Below are 17,309 nucleotides of genomic sequence, written 5' to 3'. Positions count from 1 at the left end.
CCCACCAATGTAAGAAGCATTCTTCTCACTGACCACCAATGTAAGAAGCATTCTTCCCAATTTTGTTTATTAAAAGTCTTGCAAACAGAGGGGGCGTGGCTAGCCATCGAGCTGTATGGACGGCTGAATCTCCAGCTCCTGCACTGACCGGAGGATTACCTGCATTTAGCGCTGATCCACTCACCCAAAATGCACCACCAAGACCCCCATGCAGTGGGGAACCAGCCCGGAACCTCCCGCAAGCGGAAGGAATACAGGATCCCCCGTAAATTGACGGATTTCTTCTCCACAACGCCCGGAGGGAATATCCAAGATGGCGCCCGCGACCGCTCCCCGCGAGGCGATCGGGCCTACACGGACCTGCCTGATGAGGAGGATTCGTCTGAACGGCCGCAAGCGACACCCGTGAACCCGGGACCGCCATCCACCTCCAGCAGCCCGGCAAAGACGCGGATGCGTCTCGACTCAGGGGTACAGGCCTCAGAGGTAAGGCCTAACATGGACGCTCTCGGGGGGCGTGTCCAAGATGGCGACGTGAGCGGTCGCACTCTCCGTGAGCTCCGCTGGCTTCTCCCATTAGATCCGTTCCTGTGGTCTGCAGCCTCAAATCTTTCCGCCCGCTGCCACCTGGATGAGGCGAGGGATCCCCCGGGCGCAGTCCGGTAAAGGAAAGAGGATTCGTTTCCCTCCACAGACGGAGGTATCTCAGCCCCCTCCGGCCTACCACGTGGAGCCGCGCACCACGCGCTCCTCCCGCATGGCGTCTCATCCGCCAGCGGTCCCCGCGGACTCCAGACCATCCTGGCTCCCGGAGGTGATGGCTGCCATAGCGACCTGCCAGTCCACCCTGACGGCCAAGATAGAGGAAGTGCAGCTCGATGTGGGGCTCATCCGTCAGGATATGGACAAGCTCCGCTCTCGGGTCACGGAGACGGAGCAACGTATCGGGCTCCTCGAGGACGATTCCAGTGACCACTCGGCCTTTCTCCGCACACTCCACACTAAGGTGAGGGCATTGGAATTTAGGGCCGAAGACGCCGAAAATAGAAATCGGAGGAACAATCTCCGCATCATCGGCCTCCCGGAGGGGGTCGAGGGGAAGGACCCGACGGCCTACGTGGAGGACTTGCTCCGATCCGTCCTCCCGGACGCGAGATTCTCCCCTCACTACACTGCGGAGAGGGCGCACAGAGTTCCCCCTAAGCCAGGGCCTCCGGGAGCCCCCCCGAGGACATTCATCCTGCGGCTCCTGAACTTTAGGGATAGAGACGAGGTCCTCCGGGCGGCCAGACAGCAAGGAGAAATCCGTTTCCAGAACTCAAGGCTGATGATTTTCCCTGACTACTCCGTTGAGACTCAACGGCAACGCAAGTCTTTTGACCAGGTCAAGGGAGCCCTGAGGGCCCGGAACATCAAATACAGCGTCCTTTTCCCGGCCAGGCTCAGGGTCCAAGATGGCGAATCCCTCAGATTCTTTAACACCCCGAGAGAGGCCTCTGACTGGCTTGACACCTTACCTCCGCACCGCTGAGCTAATAGCCGTGAGTACCTTCCTTGTTTCTTCCTCGTCTCATTTGCTGCTCTAATCCCCGCATCTTGGATGGAGACTCTGACCCCCATGTTGTTGGCTTTTTGCCCCCCCTTTTTCTCGGTCGGATGTCTCTCCATCCGAGGCCCCCTCCCCTGACTATTATCCTTGCATTAGAAGCCCTGTTGGGGGGCCACGCGGTGGGACCTTGGGGGGTATCCACACCCCCGGCGGGAGTCTCTTGGCTGGAGAGCCGTACCAAAGACACTCTGCTAATACCTGTCGTTGCAACACAAGTTTTGAGCCCCTGAGACTTTCAGGAGAACAGTAAGTTAAGCCTACTTTCTATAATATGCAGCCTACACCTGCCTGCGAGGATCCTCCATTGGGAAAAAGTTTTCTTTCCCCCCCCCTTTTTGTTTAGATTATATTTTTTTTCTATTTTATTTTGACTCTTCCAAGTGAAGGGAACGGAACTGAAGGAGAAAAACTTTTGCCTTTCCCCCGCCGGTTTATGTTTAAGCGAGGTGTGGCGTGACTGTAGGAGATCAGCACCCTAGCAGGGGGGGGGGGACGACACACTGAACGATGACAGGGGGATTTTTTCTTCCCGTTTTTCTGATGTCCTGCCCCCACCTGCTCGATAATTTTACATGGAGAGGCCAGGAGCGGAGAGGCGTCGTGCTCAAGCGGACACCCCCCGGATATCCGGTGGGCCCCGGCTCGCCTCTTGCACATCTACCCCCGTTTGCAGCCAGCGTGCTGATGTGGGACTGGGGAATGGAAGCTCTTCCCAGTTTTAAGGGACTGAGCAGGGTGGGGGGGGGGTTTGTTGCCCGTTCTGGGCTTGTTATGCTATCTGTTTTTTTTTTCCTTTCACCCATTTTGTTTTTTGTTTTTCTTTAAGTTTATGTCCAGATGTTTTATTGAGCATGCACGGTGTTGTACACTGTCTGGTCCTGTGCAGTGGAGCCCGCCTCGGGCCCTGGCGCCAGTTTCCCTGGAGCTTGCTTTATATGATCCGGTCCACCACCCTCCCAATGCTCGCCATGCCGCTACTTAACATTATGTCCTGGAACACCAGGGGCCTCAACTCTCCGGTCAAGAGGTCATTGGTGTTCCAATTCATTAGGTCCCACAACCCTCACATTTGCATTCTTCAGGAAACCCACTTAGTGGGCAGTAGAACCTTGGCCCTTAAAAAACCCTGGGTTGCCGCACACTATCATTCCACATATTCCACCTTTGCTAGAGGGGTGAGCATTTTAGTTAACAAATCCCTGCCCTTCAAGCTCCTGGACCTGGCGCTGGACCCAGACGGCAGATATGTGGTTATTAATGCTAGAATTTTATCCCAGACGTGGTCTATTGTGGGTCTCTACCTGCCTCCCCCAGCCTCCCTGGTATTGTTGAATAAGATAACTGCCATTTTAGCTGACTTTGCTTCGGACCACATGATAGTGTTGGGCGACTTCAACATCGCCCCCGACCCAGCGGTGGACAGGATGGCGGGTGTGGGTCCCTCTTCCCCGGGACTGGTTTCCTGGGCCGAGGCCTACGGCTTGACTGATCTTTGGAGGTGGAGACACCCTCGGGAGCGGGCCTACACCTGTCACTCTGCCTCACACGCCTCCTTCTCCCGCATAGACCTGGCCTTCGCGGGTCAGTCGGTCCTCCCTAGGGTCGGGGAGATTAAGATACTCCCCAGGGGTATTTCAGATCACGCCCCTCTGTGGCTGGGTCTGGGTGATACGGGGACCCGAGCCGGGCTGTGGCGGCTGTCACGGTTCTGGATCTCGGACCAGGATGTTGAGGCGCAATTCACGGGAGTACTAGATAACTTTTGGACTACTAACCCGGGCACGGCCTCCCCGGTTATGGTCTGGGATGCCTTCAAGGCCTTCACCAGGGGCCAGTATCAGACTATTATAGCTCGAGTTAGGAGGGAAAGGCGTTCTGCGCTGGTTGCGGCTGAGGTTGCTGCCACAGCGCAGGAGGCATTGTATGTCCGATCCCGTGACCCCCAACACTATATCACGCTGCAATCCCTCACTAGAGAGGTTATGACACTCCGTACTTCCCTGACCCAGAAGAGACTGCTGGCACAATCCCACCGTATATTTGAACAGGGGGAGAGATCGGGCAGGCTCCTTGCGTGGCTCTCGAGGGAGCGCTCGGGGGGCATGGCCGTTCCCCAGATTGCTGGTCCCGACGGGGGCATTCTGTATACTCCGGAGGAGATCACCCGGACCTTTGCAGAATACTACCAGCGTCTTTACACTACACAGGTGACCTTTGGTGACGAAGACTTGGCCCTTTACCTGGAGGAGGTTGACGTCCCTGTCCTATCTGACAAATATCGGACTACCCTTGACAGACCCATCTCCCTAGATGAATTACTTACAGCGCTTAAGACCATGCAGCCGGGCAAGACCCCCGGTCCCGACGGTCTCCCCGTAGAACTCTACAAACAGTACCCTGACGTGTTGGCTGCTAGGCTCCGGGAGGTGCTGGTGGCGGCCGACCACCTGCACTCTCTTCCCACCTCCATGGGCGATGCGGTGATTGTGGTTATACCAAAGCCGGGTAAGGACCCCTCTCTTTGCCCCTCCTACAGGCCCATCTCACTACTAAACGTCGACGCTAAACTGCTGGCTAAAGTCCTGGCTATCAGGTTGAACACGGTCATCACGGCCTTAGTGCACCCTGATCAAACGGGCTTCATGCCAGGTAGGGGTACCGACATTAATCTCAGGAGGCTCTATACCCACATTGCTAGGGCAGACGACACGGGCCAAACCCTGGTGGCCTCCCTCGACGCCGAGAAGGCTTTTGACTCCGTTGAGTGGAGGTACCTGTGGGCGGTCCTTGCCAAATTTGGATTTGGTCCCAAGTATATTTCCTGGGTCAGACTTCTCTACGACTCCCCCCGGGCCAGGGTCTCTACAAATGCGTGTCTCTCGGATCCATTCCCACTGCAGCGTGGTACGAGACAGGGGTGTCCCCTTTCCCCGGGTCTCTTCGCGCTCGCCATAGAGCCCCTTGCGGCTCTTATTAGGGCGGACGGGGAGATTCGGGGGATTAGGGTCGGTCCTCTACACGAAAAAATTTCCCTTTACGCTGATGACGCCCTACTCTACTTAGCCGACTCGTCCACTTCCCTTGACAAGGCACTGGCCCAGTTTAACCGTTTTGCGGGCTTCTCTGGAGTCCGCATCAATTGGGATAAATCTGAACTCTTCTCACTCCACCCCTCCCCCACTAGCTCCAATTCTCGCTCGCAGCTTAAATGGGTAGGGGAGATTAAATATCTGGGAGTCAGGGTCACTGCGGTGTTAGACGATTTCGTAGCACGAAACCTCCAACCTCTGATGAGACAGGTCACCACTAAACTTGCGGCGTGGCGCTCGCTCCCTTTGACACCGGTGGGTAGGATTAACCTCCTGAAGATGGTACTCCTGCCCAAATTCTTGTACTTCTTCCGGAATACCCCAGTCCACCTTTCGAGGGAATTTTTCAGGAGGCTGGAGAGCCAGATGGGGGCTTTTGTTTGGGCGGGTAAGACCCCTAGAATAGCTAAGAAAACACTCTACCTACCCCTTTCGGGAGGTGGCCTGTCGCTCCCAAACTTTCAGCTGTACTACTGGGCGGCGGTTTTGGTCACGGTCAGGTGGTGGTTCGCCCAGCCCAAGCAGAACCCGGCGGTCACGCTGGAGGCTGCTGTCCTGGGCTCATACGCCGCTCTGAGCAACCTAGCATTCCGGGGTTGCCGGGCGGCCCCGTCGGTCACGGTTCCCATGCAGACCACCATTAGGGCCTGGAGGGACGCTAGGGTAGTCTACACTAAACCCTCCCACGTCTCCCCTCATATCCCTCTCTGGGGTAATCCCCTCCTGCCCCACTTCCACTCTCTACCCGACCCATCGGTGTGGGCTAGTAAGGGGATAATAACTCTTAAACATATTGTATCCGATGGCACTCTCATGACTTTCCAGGAGCTAAGGAACCGGTACTCGATACCACCACAGTGGACTTTCCGGTACTGGCAGCTTAAGCATGCATACGGAGCCCAATTCCCGGACAGACTCACACTCCAATCGGACTCGATTGAGCGACTCCTGACTTCACGTTCCATGGGGCGCCCGTTATCTACCCTTTATCTTTATCTGACGGTAGCGTATGACACTGGGTCGACCCGCACACTTGCAAAATGGAAGGCTGATATACCTGACCTGGATGACGAAAAATGGGAGGAATGTGTCTCCGTGTTCATCCCGTCACTTATAGCAGCTAGAGATAGGTTCATCCAGATAAAATTTTTACACAGGGCCTACTACACCCCTCAAAGGCTGGCTCATATCTTCCCCCAGCGAGACCCCCTTTGCCCGCGATGTGGGATCCACGAGGGCTCGTTTTGGCACATGGTGTGGTCCTGCCCCAAGATCCAGCCCTACTGGAGCCGGGTTGCCGAGGTCCTGGGCTCAGTGTCTGGGCTGCAGATCCCGGTCGAGCCCCTACTTCTCCTCCTGAGCCATTTGGAGGAGGTGGGGGGGGACAGATACTCCAAACTATTTCTTACTTTCTCCCTCTTCTATGCCAGGAGGGAAATCCTCCTCAAGTGGAAGGCGGCAGACCCGCCTACGGTGGATTCTTGGACCCTGTCTATCAATAAAGTGCTCCCGCTGTACAGGATCACGTATGAGAGTAGACAGTGCCCGGCGAAGTTTGACAAGGTGTGGTCTATGTGGATTGATGCCAGGGGCTAGAGGTGGTCTCGGATTCGGATGCTGAACTATTCATGTATTATATAAGCTGCTCTCTAATCCCTTCTCCCCCCCCCACCCCTCCCCCCCCAGCCCCCCCCTCTCTGCGCTCTCTGGTCTATTCCTCTCCCCCTTACTATATGATCCTCAGAGGGGGGCGGGCATTGTTGAAGGTCCCCGCTACGTTTCCTGTGGTACGGATGGGGATTCGGACATCCTGTTTTTTCACCCTGACGAGGTGCAGTGGCTAGGGACTTGGACTTGCTATGAGCCCTACAAATTTCCCCTGATGTTTGTGTAATACTGTGCTTCTCTATACATGTGCATATGTAACCCTGCTTTTTTTGTCTCAATAAAACATCTCTGTTAAAAACATGGACGCTCTCCTCACACTGCCTTCCGCACCATCCCCCATTGCGGCCTTCCCCACATCAAACCAGCCTGTAGTTGACACGCAGCTGAAGGATATGCTCATTACCCTGCACAGCTCCCTTCACAATGACATATCCACTATGTTCTCCGCATTTAAACTTGAGATGGGGCATATAGGGAACAGGATGGGGCACATTGAGAACCAGATGGGAGCCATGACAGAAACGGTGAATGACCTGGTGGATGCACATGACCATGTTAGAGATGAACAGCGGTGGGTGCGGGCCAAAATGGCGGACCTCGAAGACAGATCGAGACGAAATAATGTAAAAATTCGTGGTATACCTGAATCGATCATTCCCGCCGATCTAAACATGTACGCTAGAAAAATGATCTCCACCCTGCTGCCCGAGCTTCCCCCTGTGGAAACCATAATTGATCGTATCCACCGCCTACCAAAGCCCCCCCATCTGCCTGCAGAAATCCCCCGTGATACACTGATGAAAATTCACTTTTTCCACACAAAAGATATGCTCCTAGCCAAAAACAGACGTCTGGAACAACTGCCACCGCCCTATTCCAAACTGCAACTGTTTGCGGACATTTCTCAATACACCAGACAGCAAAGGAGGCAGCTCCAAACCATTACCAAGCCGCTTAACAATCACAAGATACCCTATCAATGGGGATTCCCGACCAAGCTACTAGTGACCAAAAATGGGGTGAAACATGCCATTCACACAGTGGCTGAAGGAATATCCTTACTTAGGAAATGGAAAATTATCCCTGAAACTGAAGACCTGCACCACCCACCAACTGGGGAGAAACATCGTCCCCGCTCACAAAGTCCCCACTTTGGCGAGATCAAGTGATCATGGATCAGTGCAATCCTCTAGCTAGTTACGTTAGCACTCCGGTCCAGTGCCTGCTCGTTGCAGTTAGCCTACGAACTCTTACCCCCTGATAACGCTCAGTGGTCCTGTTGTTATACCACTGACCCTCGTTAGTGTTCTGCTGCCCCTTCTCCTCCCCACCTACCCTGTTCCCACTGCACTTGTATAACCTACCAATAACTGTTATCCTTTTCTCCTTATACCCGTCCTGATCCTGGAAGAGTACCTACACGCTTGAATACTTTTCACTGAAGACACCGCCTTCGTGACCCACCGGATCCTCTGGGCCTGAAGAATCCTCCTCTAGCCCATCTTCACACCAAGAGAACTGTGAGTACTACCCTTTCCTTACACACGACGCACTACCTCACACGATGCCGAAATTCCTATCACTCAACGTGAAAGGACTGAACCACCCGGCCAAAAGGGCCTCAATGTGGAAAACCGCTCGAGACTCTGGGTGCGATGTCCTCTGTGTACAAGAGACACATTTTAAGCTCTCTGCGGAACCATCCTGCACGAACAAAGACTTCCCTCACCTGTATAAGGCTTCGGGGCCTGATAAGAAAAATGGAATCTTAGTAGCCTTCAAGTCCACGGTCTCACTGGACCTGCACAACTCCCTCATTGACCCAAATGGTAGATACTTGGGATTAGACTGCTCCCTGAATGGAATAAGACACACCATTGTAACGGTGTATGCACCCAACAAAAGACAGATCCCTTTCCTGTCCAAATTGATGAAAACACTAGATCGCTTTAAACACGGCCGCCTTGTCATATGCGGAGACTTCAATATTGTCCCAGACAACTCTATTGACGCCTCATCCAGACCTGGCAGGACTTCGTCACCCATGGGCAATTTCATTCGCTCGCACGATCTGTATGACGTGTGGCGTTGCCACCACACCACCGAAAGAGACTATACCTTCTACTCCCCCTGCCACAATACCTACACCCGCATTGATTATTTTTTGATTGATAAATGGACCCTTCCTACTGCCTCAGCCTCTGAGATCGGAACTATCACATGGTCAGACCATGCGCCAGTCATGTTAATCACCAGCGACTCACCAACCACACCTGCTACGAAGATTTGGAGAGCTAATTCAACTCTCATGAACTCACCGCTTTACCTAGATCACATCAAAACATGTCTAGAAGAATTCTTTACCTTAAATGCTAATTCTGTTGCCGATAACTCGGTTCTTTGGAATGCCCATAAGGCATTCATACGAGGGATTCTTATCCAACTAGGAGCTAGAGAGAGGAGGAGGAGATCACAGCGCCTAGATTCCCTGACAGCTGATATCAAATCGCTGGAAGCCCAAAATCAATCACACCCTAACGACACTATTAAACTCAAACTGGGTATCCTTAGGCAAGAACTAAGGTCCCATCTTTTAGACTCCTTTGAGAAAGCCCACACCCGCTTCAAAGCCACGCATTACTCTACAGGCAATAAAGCAGGGAAAGCTATGGCCGCAAGAATTAAAGGGCACTACTCAAAAACAAAAATTGCCCATCTCTACCACCCTGCTTCCAAACAAAAGCTTATAGACCCCTCGGCTATTGCCGACGCCTTTCGCCATTATTACGATACATTATATAACCTGAAAAGTGACACCTCTGTACCACAACCCTCCCCCCAGGACATATCATCGTTCCTGGCTGAGATCAACCTCCCTAGCCTGTCCAAGGAACACCTTTTAACGCTAAACGCCCCGTTCACTTCCCAGGAGATCTTACAAACCATCTCGAAATTGCCTTCTAATAAATCCCCAGGTCCTGATGGACTCACTAGTGAGTATTACAAACTTTTTGGCCACACGTTAGCACCCTTCCTCTCGAATGTTTGCAACGACGCTGCCTCATCCTCCTCTCTCCCTCCGGAAATGTTATCTGCCCTGATTGTTACACTACCGAAGCCAGGCAAGGAACCCACCCATGCGCAAAATTTTCGCCCTATATCGCTGTTGAATATAGACACCAAGATCTATGCGAAACTCATCGCCAATCGACTGATTGACTTAATGCCCCTACTCATCCATAAAGACCAGTCTGGATTTACGAAAGGGAGGCAAACTTTCGATGCCACCCGCAGAATTCTCAACATCATACATAATGCCGGATCCACAAGAACGCCTTCTCTGCTTCTATCTTTGGATGCAGAGAAGGCGTTCGACAGAGTCCATTGGGACTACATGAGAGCGGCCCTTATCAAATTTGGTTTCCAAGGCCCTATTCTGTCGGCCATACTGGCACTATATTCCTCCCCTTCGGCCCAGGTTTACACCTCAGAAATAATTTCACGCCCGTTCTCTATTACCAACGGTACCCGCCAGGGGTGTCCTTTGTCACCCCTCATATTCAACCTGGTCATGGAGCCCCTCGCGGAACATGTCAGGTCCCACTCCTCTATAACAGGCTTCCAATTGGGCTCTAAAGAACACAAAATGAATTTATTTGCGGATGACGTGATACTGATGCTGACGGACCCAATATCATCCCTGGCTTCGGTACAATCACTATTGCACAGATTTAGTACTGTCTCATATTACAAGGTGAATGAACAAAAATCCCACATCCTAGACTTGGGACTGGACGCAATTACAAGTAACATACTCAGAAACAATTATCCCTACTCTTGGGCTGACGACGGTATAACATACCTAGGTGTGACACTTTCCAAATCAATGACGGACCTATCAAAACGTAACTACGCCAACGTTAAGCAAGTACTGCTCAAGGACACTACTGACCTTTCTAGACACGAATTCTCATGGGCAGGTCGCCTGGCGGCCTTTAAAATGATGGTGCTCCCCAAACTTCTATACACTTTCCGTACGCTACCCATTCCTCTCTCACAAACATATCTCAAATCGCTACAGGCCATCTTAACCCACTTTGTGTGGCAAGGCAAAAAATCCCGGTGCGGACATTCTAAACTCATTAAACACAGATCGATGGGAGGGATGGGACATGTAGATATCAGAGACTACTATTTGGCTTCTATTCTTGCCCAGATGAAAGACTGGTTCACCAACCCACCAACTACACTATGGGGGGACATAGAAAACTCCATGACACCAGGCCCCACCCTATCTGGATGGTTGTTCAGCGTGGCCACGAAAAACACACCATTGACCCTCTACTCTCCTACCATCCAGGCCTCTGTCAAGGCTTGGAAAATCCTCCACACTACCCGATGGCCGAACCATCTGACCAAACCAATACCCGTCCCGCTAGAAACCCTCACACTACTGTCACCTGACTTAGCTATTCCGACCTGGCTTTCAGACCAGATGACTTGCACTTCTGACCTGCGCTCCCTTGCGTCTACTACCTCCTTCTTACAATTGCAACGAGAGTTCCACGCCCCTGCCAAGGACTATTTCACTTACTACAGATTACAAAAATGCCTAGCGGCGAACCCTTCCCTAGAAGGAACCCTGCCCATTCACATCTGGAACTACTTCCTAACTGACACCAACAAACCAAAGGGCACCTCCATATTGTACTCTACCCTACAAGACAAAACCATTTTTCATAAATCAAAACCCCTGATCGATTGGGAAACGGATATTCAGGCTCAATTCACTGACGAGCAATGGCAAAAGGCAATCAAGGGTATTTACAAATGCACATCTTGCACCTCCCTTTGGGAACTCACCCAAAAAATACAAATGAGATGGTACATGACACCTCACAAGATAGCCAAATTCTTCCCGCAGGCTTCTAACCTGTGCTGGAGGGAATGCAAATTACCTGGCACACTCATACACATCTTTTGGACATGCCCATGTATACGTAAACTTTGGACTGCAGTAGAGACAATACTGCAAGACATCCTCCACTACCACGTAACATTGTCTTCCTCCCTGGCCATCCTCAACTTGACTATTGACGAACTACCACCACACCTACGACTGGTGACCACACATGTTCTTCTAGCAACGAAACTTTTGATAGCCAGAAAATGGAAAACAACAGAGGTCCCCACACTCACAGAAGTAATTAACTTAGTACAAACCCATTGCACATATGAAACTATCTTAGCCCGGGGGAAACCCAACTACTCTAAACTCCTTGCCCTCTGGAATCCGTGGACCCTTTGGTACACGAACACATACACCAAGTGATACACTCTTGATCTTTGACCCTTGACAAGACCCTTAACGGTACTCTTCCCCCCCATCCTCTACCTCCCCACATCTGTCCCCCCTGTCCCCCCCTATTCCTGGTCTTCCCTGCCCTCTCCCACTATGTGTTTTCATAATAACACAACGCACTCTATGTTGAAGCCGAGACCCTTTTGGTTAGATTTTCGTTCATTCACATGTTACCGGTTACCTGTTAAATATTACGCTAGATCACTTTGACACATCTTGAATGTGTGCTCAACATCACTCTATACTCATCATAGGTACGCTGTCATTTATATTGCATTGTTTTTGCACTATTGTCGTACCTGTAACGCTGAACTTTGAAATTTCAATAAAAACTATTTGAAATAAAAAGTCTTGCAAACAAAAAGCATAAAATCACTATATATAAAAAAATACATAAATATATACATATTTACATAAATGAAAATAAATATAGCAAATCTGCTCCCAAACAAAAGACTTTACAGCAAAGCAAAAATTATGTAACCACTGGTGAAATAAATCCTACTACAACTCACACCACTACACCAGACAAACCTACAAGGTCAAGAAACAAACCCGCACCCATTATGCATGCAGCCCTTCTTCAAAAAGATACTAACCAACAAAAGCTAAGGGAGTGAAAGAGACAGAAAGGGAAAAGAACTCCTCACTCAGAGACGGGCAGCTCACCAAAGGCAGGTCTGATATTCCTCCACGCCTATTTCCAGACCGCCCTAGGTTCCCTGCCCTTCTCAAGACCCCGAATTTTCCCAACCTCACCCAGAATATCGTGCACCACCACCTCGACAGAGAGGACTTTCTTCCGCAGGGTTATCTGACACCGTGCATTCCATGTGAAGTAACGGACAACTATACTAACTAGAAAAAGTGTATTGAAATCAAAATCCCAGTGAGTCGGGAATGCCCCGTACACCCACTCCGCATAACTCATGCGATAGAAAAAGGGAATGCCTAGAGCCCTCCCCACCCTTTTATACACCTCTATGTTAAAGGGACACTGCAGCAAAAAGTGGTCCATAGACTCCACTTTACCAACACACTCCGCTCTAGGACAATCCCGATCATCCACAGATCGATTCTTCAGGTTCCCTCTCACATAGAGCCTTCCATGGAAAGCGAGCCAGGCTTGATCCCTAAACTTCAGAGGATTTCTTTCTAAATTGATTAAACGCAATCCCTCCCTCATTACAGAGCCTGGGCAATCCCTTAAGGCCAGTGACACACTGAAAGCCGAGCTCAAAATTCTCTTCTCCAGAAGCTTCCTGGGGAGGGACTTGATATCCTCCGCTGTCACCTGCCACTGCCGAAGTATTTTCAGACACGGGGCAACATAAGCCGGGAGCTTGCCATGTTGGACTCTCAGACTTTTCACTGGCCCGCCATCTTCCCAGCATCGCAGAAAAGGCCTAAAACAAGACTGAAAAATACCCACCCATCCTGGCGGGTTCTCTGCTAGCATGTTACCAAGATTGTACTTTAAAAAGAGCAGAGAAAAGAAAACTATTGGGTTGACCATTCCTAGGCCACCTTCCCGCCTAGACAGGTAAGTTACATTGCGTTTGATCAGGTTCAGCCTATTTCCCCATAACAGTTGGAAAAAACAGCTGTACACCCTTGCATAGAGAGATGATGGCAAGATACAGACGAAGCTGACATATAAAAAGATTGGGACCAGGTACGTTTTGATCAAGTCAACCCTCTCCCTCAAGGAAAGCCTCCATTTCTTCCAGCTTGCTACTTTGGCATTGGCACACACCAACCTGCTTTCCCAATTTCGATGACCATAGTCACCAGGACCAAATTTGATGCCCAACACTTTAATTTCCTGCTGGGGCTCTGGGAAGGCATCCGGAAGTTCGAAGCTTTCACCCTCCTCACCCATCCAGAAAACTTCACTCTTTTCATGGTTGACTTTAGAACCAGAGGCCTCCGTGTACTGCTCTATCATAGAGACCACCTCCTGCGCCTCCTCCGTCCCAGAGACAATAACAGACACATCATCGGCGTAGGCCACGACCTTCAAGGGCGGCACACCAGCAATGCCCAAAGGCACCCCGCACAATGATCCACACTCTAGCCTTTTTATGAAGGGGTCGATTGCGAATACATATAGCAGGGGGCTCAGAGGACATCCCTGGCGCACACCAGAGCCAACCCCAAAAGGCCGTCCAACCCAACCATTAACCAGTGGGAAGCTCTCAGCCCCTCTATATAATGTCTTCAGCCAATCTATAAACCTCCCCTGCAGGCCGTATCTACCAAGTAGCAAATACAGGTACTCGTGATTGACTCTATCAAAAGCCTTCGCCTGATCAAGTGCCAGCAAGTACTTTCTCCATCCGGCAGCCCTGCATCGTTCCAAAGCCTCCCGGACAGCTAAAATCGCTGAAAAGGTGCTTCTACCTTGGACTGAGCAGTGCTGATGACTGGACAACAAATCGCCTGCCACCGACGACAAGCGCCAAAAAAGAATCTTCGCCAAGATCTTTCTATCAACATTGAGAAGACTGATGGGGCGCCAGTTCTCAATCATTGAGGGGTCTTTACCTTTTGACAGAAGAATCACAGCGGATTGCCTCATGGAGGGAGGGAGCGAACCCTCTTCTAGACAGCTGTTATAAACCTCTGCTAAAAAAGGAGCCAGAATGGACTTAAAACACTTGTAGAATTCAGCTGTCAACCCATCTGGCCCAGGCGATTTTTTGGTAGCCAGCTTCTCTATAGCATGAACTACCTCATCCGCTGAAATTGGTTCTGTCAAATCCATCAAAGGCAATGTACCATTTCCCAATCCTGGAGTAGAATCCAGAAAGCTTTCCATCTTGTCCCGACAAAGGTCCTTTCTCCCCAGAAGGTCAGCGTAATATGATCTGAAGATCTCCAGGATCCCTGATCTGGACTTCACCAGGGAACCCGTACCATCCCTCAGGCCTATGACCGTCTTAACTGCTATGCCTTGCTTACAGTTCTGGTAAGGATCAGGCGAGTGATATTTTCCATAATCCCTCTCCAGAACCAAGGAGGCACGCCGGTCGTATTGACACTTCCTAAGAAGAAACTTCACCTCAGAGATCTCCCCTGGATCTCCTCCATACGAGACAAGACGATCAAGCTTCCTCCGCAAATGCTGGTAGGCAATGTACATACCAAGCTGCTTCTTCTTACCTATGGCCTTGAAAAGTCCAATTGCCCTTTGTTTCACAAGCTCCCACCACTCTGACTTACTGCTGCAAAAGTCCAGAATAGAAACCTGTGCCTGAAAAAAATCCTCAAAGGATTGTCTTACCTCTACATCTTCCAGGAGAGCCGAATTCAGTTTCCAGGTACCCCTTCCCCTGGGTGGAGTGTCCGAGGCATTCAGAGTCACAGACAGCATACAGTGGTCAGAGAACTCCACCGCCCTCAACTCAGGAGCCGAGAAAGCAGAGTTCTCCTTTAAAAAAAACCTATCTATCCTACTCTGACTATTCCCTCTCTGAAATGTGAATCCCGTGCTGCCAGGGCAGTGCTTAATATGCACATCTACCAGGCCTGCTTGTCTCACCATATCTCTAAGAAAAACGCTATCGTATCCCAGCCTGTCTATGGAGCCTCTCCTGTCTTCAGGCCTAATGATGGTGTTAAAGTCACCTCCAAAGACAACCTGCTGGGACGTAAAAAGGAAGGGCTTGATCTCTGTGAGGAGGCATTTCCTGCCCCACCTTGACTGCGGCCCATAGATATTGATCAGGCGCAGGTCATGCCCCCTAACAGAAACGTCCAACACCATGCATCTACCTATTTCTACCTCAATTACCCGCCGGCACGTTACCATATCGGTTTTAAAAAGTACCGCAACTCCGCTGCAGGGCTCAGCCGCAAGAGACCAAAAGGAGGGACCGCATCTCCACTCCCTTTTTGCCAGATGGACATCGGCCAAAGTATGGAGCCAGGTCTCTTGCAAAAATAAAATCTCGGCATCAAACTCGCTGAGCAAAAATAAGGCCATATCACAAGCTCTTGCAGATTTAATGCTGGCGACATTAATGGTCGCCACCTTTATCGGAGGGGGAACTGCCATCAGGATGATTGGGGTAGTCGTTTCTTGACCTTCACCACACTCTCATCACCAGAAACCGCTCTCTTCAAACTACGTGACTCCCCCTCATCCATAGATGATAAGGGAGAAGACAAGGACATCTCATCACCTGACAACACAGAAAAGGTGTTACCAAGGGGAACCCCTCTTGGATCCGACTCTGAGGAAGAGACGACTGGTTTTCTAGCCTTTCTCTTCTTTTTTTTCTTCCTCCTGATCGTCTCCCATCCCTCCTCATCCGAATCCCCATCAACTGAATGTGAGACATGGGGTATGGACACCCCTCCATCAGCCCCACCCCCATCCAGCACCCCCACATTCCCCTGACCACGCTTGCGCTGCCGAGGGGCAGGGACTGGAGGCTGAGTGGGAAGATCCGCTAAACCTGCCCCCCCAGCAGCCTCCGCCAGTCTGGAGGATCTACGAATAGATGGATTAGGCACAGGAGGGACAGATTTAGGGACCACATCTCTAGGGGGAACAGAAACAGATGTCACAGACACAGAAGGGACAGACTCAGGGACCACATCACTAGGGGGAACAGAAACAGGTGTCACAGACACAGGAGGGACAACAAGAGTTTCAGTGGCCTCATCCTCCTTATCCAGCCTCTGCAGCTCAGCCTCCAACCCTGGCAGGTTATGTAATGCCTCCGGGCATTGACTGTAGGGGTGACCAAGTTTTTGGCACAAATTGCACCGAATGTCAGTACAGTCTTTAGCCAAATGGCCGAGCTCCTGGCAGAAAGAACATTTCTTGCGGGTGCAGGTGGAGGCAAAATGGCCCTTGTCACCACATTTATTGCACACCTTAGGCTGACCCTGGTAAAAAATGGTCAGCCTGTCCCTCCCCAGAAAGGCTGAACAGGGCAGATGTTGAACAACATTTCCCTGTACCCCCAATTTTAGTGACACTGTCCAGGCCCCTGTCCATATCCCATGCTGATCAAGGACCTTCCGCAGTGGAGCGAGGACCTCACCATATCGGCGCAACCATACTACCAAATCAGCCTCTGGGATGGATTCGTTACGCACAAGGATCGTCACTGATTTTATTAGAGGCTGCCTGGAAACCACCTTTGGCATCCAACCATTCCACTGCGGAAGGTCCCTGCGCCCCCTAAAACGTTCCCAAAATAAATCCAGACCCTCAGGTTTTACAAAGGACAAATCAAATTCCCAACTCCCAACAGGACAAATCAAAGCAAAAATGTCTGCGACTTTGAACCCCATTTCCAGGATCAACTCTGCCACCCTCCCCCTTACTGGTGGGGTCCCCTCCCCCTCCCACTTCAACTGGACCACGTTTCTCCGCTTATACCCACCAACCATCCCCCCACTAAACCCCCCCAAATTGTGACCACCAACATTTGCACCATTCCCCCCACCCTCCTTGGTGCGATTCCCCAAAACTGCTGCATAGCTGCCGTTGTTCACAAACCTCCCTGCAGAGGGTCCAGTTGTGCGTTTGGCAGATGAGTCTTTCCTCTGCTGAGTAGGAGGA

Source organism: Rana temporaria, chromosome 1, assembly GCF_905171775.1.
Source record: "Rana temporaria chromosome 1, aRanTem1.1, whole genome shotgun sequence".
NCBI classification, from domain to species: Eukaryota; Metazoa; Chordata; class Amphibia; order Anura; family Ranidae; genus Rana; species Rana temporaria.
The sequence above is the reverse complement of the archived record's forward strand: the minus strand, read 5'-3'. Positions refer to the sequence as shown.